This window comes from Heliangelus exortis, chromosome 2, assembly GCF_036169615.1.
Source record: "Heliangelus exortis chromosome 2, bHelExo1.hap1, whole genome shotgun sequence".
In the NCBI taxonomy this organism is placed as follows: domain Eukaryota; kingdom Metazoa; phylum Chordata; class Aves; order Apodiformes; family Trochilidae; genus Heliangelus; species Heliangelus exortis.
This window is the reverse complement of record NC_092423.1, coordinates 3013113-3021685: the sequence shown is the minus strand read 5'-3', so window position 1 is coordinate 3021685 and position 8573 is coordinate 3013113.

Here is an 8573-nt window from a genome sequence, read left to right as displayed (position 1 = left end):
GGAGCCAGGGGGGGGTTGGGCTCTTTTCCCAGGCAACTCTCAGCAAGACAAGAGGGCACAAGAGGTCTCAAGTTGTGCCAGGGGAGGTTTAGGTTGGACATTAGAAAGAATTTCTTTCTGGAGAGGGTGATCAGGCATTGGAATGGGCTGCCCAGGGAAGGGGTGGATTCTCCATCCCTGGAGATATTTCAAAAGAGCCTGGATGTGGCACTCAGTGCCATGGGCTGGGAACTGCAGTGGGAGTGGATCAAGGGTTGGACTTGATGATCTCTGAGGTCCCTTCCAACCCAGCCAATTCTAGGATTCTGTGATTCTATGATTTATAAAAATCCCTTACATATTTATAAACATTAATGAGCTCACCCCTCGTTTTCCTCTTCTCCAAGCTGCAGAGCCCCTCAGCTCCCTCAGCCTTTCCTCACCACTCCTTCAGCATCTTGGAGGCTCTGTCCTGGACTCTTCCAGTTCCAGCCCCCTGCCATGGGCAGGGACACCTCCCACCAGCCCAGGTTGCACCAAGCCCCATCCAACCTGGCTTGGAACACTTCCAGGGATGGAGCAGCCACGATTTCCCTGCTCCAGTGTCTCACCACTCTCAGAGGAAGGAATTTCTTCCTAATCTCTCATCTAAATTTCCACTCTTTCAGTTTGAAATCCTTCCCCCTCATCCCATCCCTCCAGGCCCTTGTCCCAAGTCCCTCCCCAGCTTTCCTGGAGCCCCTGCAGGCACTGGAAGATGCTCTAAGGTCTCCCTGGAACCTTCTCTTCTCCAGGCTGAATAACCCCAACTTTTTCATCCTATCTTCATAGGAGAGGGGATTGTGTGAAGCTGATGGTACCCAGTTTGAAGAGCATCATGGAAAAAGCCATCAGACTGAGTTCTCTGAGGTTTTGGAGCCTGGATGGATCCCAGCATCTCCACTGGTTTTCATGGGAGCTCAGTTCTCAAGGAGATGTCCACACCTCAGTTTGGATCTTCACCTTCCAGACCAAGAAAATGAGATGAATCCCATTGGAATTGCAACAAATAGTGGTGGGACCACACTCCAGGTCCTTGCTGGAGTCTCTGTGCCCATTTTTGTCTTGCACAGACAAACCCTGACCCCGTGGGCATTGGAAAGGCTGAAAAATATTACAGCAGCTGTAATATTGTGGGCTGATTTTCACAGCTTCCAGCTCCACGGGTGAATTGCAAGTCCCCTCTTGGAGCTGCTGAGTGATGGTTATCTAGGCCTGAAATCCTAGGAGCTGTTTTTTTTTTTTTTTTTTTTTTTTCTTCCCTTTTTTTCTTCCACACTCCTTTTGGCCAATCCACTTGGGTGATTTACTGATGCAGATCTGCTGGATTAAGTAATGGATTTGATGCCTCTTGAGTGCCAAGAAAGAAAAAAAAAAAAAAAATCAAAAATGTGCCAGCAAATCCAACACTAAGTATTATTTAAAGGCTTCTGAAAAAAATCCTGACTTCCCACTGGCAGGGCCACCCAGGTTCCAGTTCCCATGTCCCATGTCCCCAGTGCCCTCCCCAAGGATGAGTTTTTATTCCCATCCCTTTCAGGGCCCAGGGGATTGTGTGGGGTGAGCAGGTGCCTCCCAGGGTAGGAAAGAATTATAATAGTAGAAATTTTCCCATTCCACAGCAAGGTGAGCTCCAGGCCATCAAGAAAAGGGCAAAGAGCAGCTCTGCAGGAGGATGATTGGGGGACACAGCCCTTCCTAAGGTCAGAAATCCAAGTTCAAGCCTATTTTTTACCATCTGTCTTGCCCTTGCCATAAACTCTTTAATGAAGGGAGAGATTTGATAGTGCAGGTACTTAATTACTCATTTAGGCAGCTATGAACTACTCTTTGGATGGAAATTTCCCCCCTTTTTTTTTTTTTTAAATCAGAAACTCTGGGACAAAAAGCATTTCCCTGGTAAATTTGGTATGAACTGAGATGTGCTTAAGAAACCAAAAACCACTCCAAAATTTGTCCAAAAAACACCCTCAGACTCAGCTGCTCTCTGAAAAGCATTTTTGGTGAGCTAAACTCAGCCATAATTTTTCCCAAGTGGAATAAAGTAGCAAAGCTTAGTACAGAAATATTGCAAAAAGCTTTTGTCCCTTCCAGAATTCTGTAGACAAAGTTTTGATTTAGCCCCTGGCAGAATTTATTCCATGGGAACATTTCATGGGGACTTCAGGGGGGATAAAATTAATCACAGAAATCCCAGTGTTAAGGGTTGGAAGGGACCTTGAGAGATCAAATCCAACCCCCAGGTTGGAGGACAAGAAGTGAAAGAAAGACAGGAGCCTCTTCCAAAGAGAATTTAAAAGGTGACAGAAGATGAAATATCAGCTGTAAATTTGGTTGCTGCTGCCCTCTGTGAAATAGGGTCAGGACAAGGATGAGAAATCCAGGGGCTGCTGCTACATCCCTGAGTTTTGGACCTGGTTCTGCAGCTGAAAAATAATTGGTGGCTTTAGCTGCCCAAGCAAAGCAGAGCTTAGAAATCTCTCCCAAATGGAAGCAGCCAGAGAGCCCTAAACAGGGAAAAAAACAATAAGATTAACTGTTCTTAGAAACACAACATTTGGGTGTTCTGGGACCCAGTTTCCACTGGTGAAAAATCCCAGGAGCTGTTTTGAAGGTTCTCAGTTATTCTGAACTGCAAAATAAATAACCACTGGTTTGTAAAATCCTCAGTCAGGCTCTTTACCCACTCATTTTTCTGAGTGGTTTTTTTTTTCCACATTGATTTGTTTATTTATTGTCCTGGGGAACAGGGTTCCAACACTGCCAACTGCTGTGGGATTCTTGGGGTTCCTGGGATTTCTCCTCTTTCCACGCCAACTTCTGGGCTCCTGGAATTCTGGAGAAACCAGAGGTTTCTTTTTGTGAAAACAGCAGCATTTAGCTCATCAAGGACCACGACAGACCTGGAAAAAATTTGGAAGGCTGCAAATTCAAAGCTGAGCAAAAGAATAGGGCTGCATCCAACGTGTAGGTGGCTGAAATGATTACAAGGTGCACGTGCTACAGATCCTCCCTGTTTCTCAACCTGTTCCTCTCTCCTGGGGTTCCCTTGCTTGTCACTGCTCAAATATTATTTGTCATTAACTCAAATATTATTTGCCATTAACTCAAATATTATCTGAGTTGCCAGCCCTGTGTGTGGATGAGATGGTTAAAACCTCTTGACCAAAGATTATTTAAGAGAATTATTTAACAAATTGTTGCATCATTGGGAAAAGTAAAACAAACAAAGAAAAAAAAAAAAAAGAAAAAAAAAAAAGAGAGAAAAAAATTAAAATGGTGTGACTGGAGCTCCCAGCTGGTGCCTGGCATGGTTTTTCCTTTGGCAGTGTAGCTTTGATTTTTTTGGGAAAGTCCCTCAGAGAGCTGGTGAGCTTGCTCTTCATGGTCAGGACTCTAATTACCCTCTCATCCCTCCCTGCAGGCAGCTGGATGGGCTTCCCCAGCACGTTGTGCAGCCTTTGGTAGGGCATGGAGGGGAGGTTGGCAACCTCCAGGCTTCATGGGGCTCAGGATTTGTATGGGATTGCAGAGCTGAGCTGCCTTTCTTATATTTTTTTTCCTTTCCCTTGCCCCCTCCTCTTCGTTTTGCTTTGGGATGGGCTGCTGAACGCCTGAAATGTTGTGAATTGGTTGGATTTAATTAATGCCTTAAAAAAAAATAAATATATATATATATATATATAGGTCTGGTGTTTGGACATTTCCCCTCCATCTCTCTCGACAGATTGTTGGCTCTCTCCTCCTGCAGGCTTGGGAGCTGACAACCTCTCCCTGCTGGCATGGCTACCTCCTGGGTTTTTCTAGCCAGAAGTTCTTGATACAATCAAGACTTTCCTCAGCACTAAAATCATCTTCATGGGACGGGCACTGTGCATGGATTTCCTTGCTTTGTACACCTGTTGTTTTTGGAGGGCATGAGAGCATCCTGGGGATGCTGAGAACTTCATCCCAGCAGATGATGGACAACTCAGCTCTGCCAAATGGCCACTCTCAGTGCCAGCCTGGTTCCCTGATCCCTCATCTTAATTTTTCAGCAAGGACACAGGTCAAGGATGAGGGATCTGGGCTGCCCTTACTCCTGAAGCAAATTATTCCCTTGGTTGAGTAACAGGAGCTGGCAGCTGCCCAAGAGGGAACAAGAAAAAACTTCTGGAGAGATTCTACCTGTCTAGTGCTGGGACCTTATCAGGGCTGGAGTTTGTCAAGGAAGGATGTTTATCCATGCAGACACTTTGTGTTGAAGAGATTTCTCCTCCACCAACCAAAAAAACCCCATACTTGTGTGGAGAGCTTCCTCCTCTGCTCTGGCAAACGCACTTGACAACGTGTGCCTGAGCCCAGCCCTGAAAGCAGCCACTGTGCTGAAGTGTTTGCTTGGCTCCAGAAATGTTAAGAGAGGGAATTTCTCTTTAGGAAGCTCAAAGATGTTGGTTTTGAGTTCACTCTGTGCCTTGTTGAAAGCTTCTTGAAGTCCAGGCAAAGCTATGGTGGGCATTGAATCGGGCTCCAAGGCCACAGATTCCTACCTGAGCAGGAAAAAATACCACAAAAAACCCCAAACCAAACCAACCAACCAACCAACTAAAAAAACCTAAAAAAAAACCCCAAACCAAAACATTTTTTCTAAAAACCCCCAAAACCAATAAGAAGAGATCTGTTGTTTTCAAAATCCCACCTTGAAATGCCATCTATTGAAATGCCAATCTTGAAATGCAATCCAACCTAAACCAAAAGAAAACAATTTTTCAAAAAAAAAAAAAAAAAAAAAAAAGCAACTCCAAAACTAATATTTCCAAAAGAAGAGAGCTGCTATTTTCAAAATCCCACCTTGAAATGCCATCCTTTGGAGGGTTGGACCACCAGGGATGTTCTCCTTTTGGATCTCCATCTAAACCAACATCCAGTTTGCTTCTGGAAGCTGCTGAAATCTGCTCCTCTGCTCCACTCAGCAAACACTCAGCTTCTGCAAAGACTTATTATTATTTTTTTTTTAAATAATCCTTGTATTTTTTCCACTGACATGGAAATGTAAAGCTTCAGCTTCAGCAGGTTGTGTTCAAAGTGTTGGAGGTGCCTTTCTTCTCCATCATTGGGAAGCTGGTGCAGTCAAAGTTGGTGCTTGACCAGGATGGTGGAGAAATCCTCTGCTGAAGGAATTTTAAGTCCCTCAGAGGAGGATTTTCCTCTCTCTCTTGCTCTAGATCCCATCAAACCATAATTTGGGTGGGAAGGGACTTCCAGACCTCTTCTGCTCCAATCCCTGGTGTCCTCTAAGTTGACCTGTGCCAGTTTGCAGGACCTGGGGCAGAAGGTGAGAGGGACTTTTTCCAGAGGGCTGCATGGGTGGGATTGCTCTGAAGTTCCTGGGAAACCCAGTTCTCCATGTTCTGGAACTCTCTGAGATTGTCATCAGGGTGGTTTGGACCTGGGCTCTCCCAGGCAACCTCCAGGATGCAGGGAAGGGACTGCAGCCCCTGGCCCCAGGTTTAGGAGGCAGTTTGGATGCAACCCACCCTTGCTGGAGGGTCAGAGGGATGGATGGCATGGAAGAAGCCCCATTTATCCCACCTCCAGCTCCCAAATGGATTGGGTTTTGGCTGCCCCAAAGCAAGGAGTGAGTGTGATGTTCTTGGTGTTGTCTTAGAGCCAAGCTCCTGCACTCAGTGCCTGTGCAGCCTTGTCAAAGAGATGAAATTTTCTAGGGAGAAGGTGTTATCTTGCTCCAGGGGGGGGATCTGAGTGACCTGCAGGACTTGGGAGTGAGAGGAGAAGAGATGGGAGCTGGGGGCATCATCCAGAAGAGGGATGGGAAAGGAGGGGGGTGGCACATGAAATGGTCTTAGGAGCAACCAAGCTTGGGAAGCAGGCAGGAGCAAGGTTGTGTGAACTCATTCCACTGATCCCAAGAGGGATTTGGGAGGGATTTGTGTTGTGCTGGAAGTGTCAGAGAAGGACCTGGCCCTGGTCAGTGATCAGGGGTGGGTGGGAGGAAGGAGATGGAAGGGGAGAGGGGGACAGGCTGGGCTGCCAATGATGGGCTGTGCCTTGCAACTTGGGACCAGAGGGCAATGTGTTGGCAACACAAAACACATCAACAAGCAGCAATTAAGAGTTCTGCTGACCACCAAAGGAGATGACCTCTCTGGGGAGGGGTCCAGGACCAGCCCATGCCTCACTCAACACCTGCCCTGGGGCTGGCACAGCTGGATCAGGGCAGCTCTCACCCCCACCATCAGGATTTCCCTGCTGCCCCAGGACACAGAGGTGGCCTTGAGGTCCCACCATGCACCTCTGACCTCTCCAAGTGTGAGGAGCATCTTCCTGGGAGCCTCGTGGAGATCAAAGGATGGTTTTTGTTTTGGGAGAGGAGATGGAGAGAGCAGTGGGCTGCAGCTTGCACTGCCTCCTGCTTTCTGTCCAGCTCTGGTGGCAGCTGGTCTGACACTTCCTGTTAGATCACGGTCTTTCGTTTTTTTATTTTTATTTTTTTTCACAATTTACCAAACTTTCAGGACTCAGGATGAAGTTTTCCAGGCCCACATCTGCCTTTTTGCAGCAGCTGAAAGCTGAGGCTGCAAGAGGTTTGTTCCTGATGCTCTTGGGGGTGTGAGCTCAGGCTTTTTGGGGGCAAGAACTCCAACCCCAGTCACCTCTGACATGAGCATGAGGATTTTCTCCTCTTGCAAAAGCTAAACATGAGGATAACCTTCCAGAGAGGAAACTCCCTGTTTCATAGAAACAGAGAATACTTTGGGTTTGGGTTGGAATGGTTGGGAAAGCTCATCCAGTTCCAACCCCTTTCCATGGGCAGGGACACCTCCCACCAGCCCAGGTTGCTCCAAGCCCCATCCAACCTGGAACATTTCCAGGGATGGGGCATCAATTACTTCCCTGAGTAACCCAGTCCAGTGTCCCACCACCCTCAGATTAAATTAAAGAATTTTTTCCTTGGATCTCACCTCAGCCTTCAGCAGTTTTAACTCTTCCCTTTGCTCTCTCACTCCATGGCCTTGCCCAGAGTCCCTTCCCAGCTTTCCTGCAGCCCTTCCACTTACTGGAAGATGCTCTTAGGTCTCCCTGGAGCTGTTTAGGAAGCTGCTGCTTGGACCTGAGCAGAAAAAACCTGTTATAAAGTGCAGAATTTAATCCTGAGCAATCCATCCTCACTGCTGACCCACCAGCCACAGAACCCTTGCCAAGTCCTGGTTCTGGTCTCTCTTTGAAGCTTCCCATTGCAGTGAATATCTCTGGTGGCTCAAGGAAGATGAGCAAGGCTTGACAGACCCCTTGGAGATAAAAAACTTCTCATCTAGATGGTCCTCAGGCCCTGCAGATCCTGGGGATGGGATTTCTCAGGTTCAGAATAACAGCTCCTCTGGGTAATGTCCTTCAGCTCTGCCCCAAAAGTGGCTTTTTGGGACACTGAACACAACCAACCACAGCCACCTGCTCTCAGCAGGTATCACAGACACTTTTATTCCATCCAGCACTGCAAAACCAAGCCAAGACCCCATCACTGCTGCCTCTCCTGAGCCATCATTATCTCTCTGTCCCTTGGCAGCTGGGATGGAGCTCACTGGGCATGGTGCTCCAGGCTTTGCTCATCTCCTCCAAGATTCTCACTGGTACCAAACCCCACATTCCAGCTGGCAGCCTGACACCCCGGGGCTCTTGCAGTGGAAAAGCAAAATTTTCCCTCTAGGCATGTTTGAAAGAGAAGAATTTCCAGTGGAAAAATACCAAAGTCTTGCACTTGACTGAGAACCAAAATAGATTGCAACAGTGCTTTCCTCTGGGAGGAATTTTCCTACCTGGGGGCAATGATGAGTTGGGGGGGGGGGTGGAAGGGCTTGAATGGACAGGTATGAGGCTAAAAAACAAAAAATAAATGTCAGGTCCTTTCATTCCACAAGCAAAAGGGGCAGCTGGTGGGGGAATATCTCTCCTCTGTGTGTTTTGCACCAAGGATCAGGGCTGGACCTTGTCTGGGGGCATCTTGAGTTTTTCTTCTGTGTCTGTAGAGCTGGGTGGATGATGTCCCAGCAAGCAAAGGAGGAACTGGGAGATGCTGGGGCTCCACCGTGGTGGATCTTCTACTTTCGTTTAATTTGCTGCATGTGGTGGCTGAATATATGAAATTTCACAGAATTAGGGAGGAGCTGAGGTCGGCTGAGATCTTTGGAGATCATTGAGTCCAAACCTCTGCTCAAACAGTGCCACCTAGAGCAGGTTGGCCAGAAACATCTCCTGTGAGTTCTGCAAAGCCTCAGGGATGGAGGCTCAGAAGCTCTCTAAACATCCTGACCCACTGTTTGACCACCCTCACAATAAAGAAGATTTTATTTCAATTTAGATGGAATCTCTTGCATTCAGAATTCAGACTCCCAGGCCTCCCAGTCAAAATACAGACTCCCAGGTCTCCAGAGCTGATGTGCAGACCTGACCCTGCTCCATGGATGATCCCACCCTTGGCTGAGGAGCAGCAAATAAATCTGGGTCACCTTCCAGGTGACCACCTTCCACCATTTCCTATCAGTTATTTTGTTTAAAAG